Here is a 2,699-nt window from a genome sequence, read left to right as displayed (position 1 = left end):
CATTACACCAAATTGCCGTGGGGCAGGGCGACCAATATGCCCCTGAGATGGGCACGACAGTCCCTGTCCCTGGCTGGAGTGGGGGGAGGGAACACTGAGGAAGGGGAACCCTGTAGTGCAGGAGCAGGGAGGAAGCAGTTCCTGGGTGCATTGAGAAGGGAGTATAAAAGGTGGGCACCATCTTAGTTCAGTGCAGAGAAGTCTGAGCAGAAGTGGCAGGGAGCAGGGGCTCTGCATGAGCTCTGCTCCGGAGGCGGGCCTAGTAACAGAGGCCCAGGCCTGGAAGAGGGAGAAGGAAGGAAGAGGAGCGGAGAAGGCTCCAGGAACGATGAATGAAGGGATCCCAGGGGTGCGGACGGGCGAGTCGCCACCGCACGCCCGAATCCACCTGCGTGGAGGGGTCAGGCCAAAGGGGGAGACCGGTCCCCGAACTAGTGGAGGCAGGAAACGACCCTCAGCTAGAAACCGGAGGCTCTGACATTTTATGTGGCGCAGCCCCTCGCTACACCCGCTAGGAAGGCACCACATAGGGTCAGGGAAACTGGCGCCAAGTTTACCAAGAGGAGGCCCGAGGCAGCCGGACAGAAGTGTTGGTAAGAAAGGCCAGACAAAGGACACACAAAGGGGGTCCTGTGAAGTGCTCCAAAGTTATCTGGGAGTTGTCTGAGCCCCTCACCTGGTGAGCACAGTACGACGTGGGCAGCCGTTACGTGCAGACGTGGTCTGGATAATAAGAACTGTGAGTAAAGGCCCTGGACTGCATCACTGACTCCGTGTCGTTACTGCTGCTGCCCTGCACCATCACCCCCATCCTCCGCATACACTGCCCTGAGGCTATACTCCTCCCGTGGGGAGTTATGCTACGCTCTGCTGCACCCACAACACCAGCCTCAGCGGTCTGCCCTGTAGCAGCGGTTCACTCTGACCGCAATCCACGGGTGGCATAGTCGGATATTTAAACATCAAAAACAAATTAATAGTTCCGCCACTGGTTTGACCGCCCTGAGCCACGGAACCGGGTCGCCGCCACGAAGACTACAACCACCAGCATCCACCAAAAAGGGTCCGGCTCCGGGTGTCCCAAGGCCCAGGGGGTGCGTCAGAACATTTTCATCACCTTTCACAATCACCAATGGGACAAGGCAGGGATGTCCTCTGTCCCCTCTCTTATACATCCTAGTGACGGAGCACCTGCTCTCATCAATTCGCCATAACCCCAATATTAGGTGGATTGAGGTGGGAGGCACCGAGTACAAGTGCTCTCTATTTGCTGATGATGTCCTAGTATATATCACTCAATCACATATATCCATCCCTGCTGTTATGGCTGAAATAGATCACTTTGTTACATGGTCAAATTTTAAAATCAATGCAGCGAAGTCTGAGGCCCTCGATGTCTCCCTCCCCAAATCCATATAGGATTCCATCCAGTCCAACTTTACCTTTGCCTGTCCCTCACAGGTACTTACGAATTCCTATTCATAGAGACCTCTCCCATCTATGTTATCTTAATTTTGGGCCCTTTATTGAACAACTCCATACAGACCACGGTTGGCAAGTTAGAACTGTAAGATTCACTACGTGAACCGCTGGTGTTTTGTGGAAAAGCACATGTACACTGCGTTCCAAATTATTATGCAAAAAGTGTTTAGGAGTGATAAGGGAAGAATTTGTTTGTTTGTCAGTTAAACTCATTGATGGTGATGTGTGTCAGGGCTCTTTATATCACTGTAAGCAATTGCAGACACCTGTGCTAATTAGTTTGGCAGGTGTGTCCAATGAAAGGCAAGACAACTTAAGAAGGCTCTCTCACATTATTAAGCAGCCTACATTTTCTGCCAAAATGGGAAAGAAAAAGGATGTGTCGGCTGCTGAGAAGCAACAAATTGTGGAGTGTTTAGGTCAAGGCATGACTACAATCAACATTGTGCGATGATCAGGATGAAGTGTCTTGGCAATCAAGAAGTATGTAGCTGATTCACAGTACACACGTGTGCGTGCTGATAAGGGCAAATTGAGGACTCTTTCCTACAGGCAATTACGTCAGGTTAAAAGAGCAGCGGCAAAAAAGCCTTGTCATAGCAGCAGACAAGTTTTTGAAGCTGCTGGTGCCTCCAACGTCCCCCGAACAACAAGATGCAGGGTCCTTCAGAGGTTTGCAGCTGTGCATACGCCATCCTGTCGACCTCCTCTATCCACTTCACACAAGCAGAAACGGCTCCAGTGGGCCAAACATTACATGAAGACTGATTTCAAAACAGTTTTGTTCACGGATGAGTGCCGTGCAGCGCTCGATGGTCCAGATGGATGGAGTGGAGGATGGCTGGTTGATGGACACCCCACGCAAACACGGCTACAGCGCCAACAAGGAGGAGGTGGAGTAATGTTTTGGGCTGGAATCATGGGGAGAGAGATTGTCGGCCCCTTTAGGATCCCTGAAGGCGCTAAAGATGAACTCCATAATGTATGTGGATTTTCTCAAACAGCACTTCCTGCCATGGTTCAAGAAGAAGAACCGTGTATTTCACAGCAAGATCATTTTTCTGCATGATAATGCACCATCTCATGCTGCACATAAAACATCTGCATCTCTGGCTGATATGGGCATAAAAGGGGACAAACTTATGGTGTGACCCCCATGCTCCCCTGACCTCTACCCCATTCAGAACCTTTGGAGCATCATTAAAAGGAGTGTCTAT

Source organism: Phyllobates terribilis, unplaced genomic scaffold (genome assembly GCF_046119375.1).
Source record: "Phyllobates terribilis strain yellow unplaced genomic scaffold, ASM4611937v1 Scaffold_10__3_contigs__length_209671492, whole genome shotgun sequence".
Classification (NCBI taxonomy): domain Eukaryota; kingdom Metazoa; phylum Chordata; class Amphibia; order Anura; family Dendrobatidae; genus Phyllobates; species Phyllobates terribilis.
The sequence above is the reverse complement of the archived record's forward strand: the minus strand, read 5'-3'. Positions refer to the sequence as shown.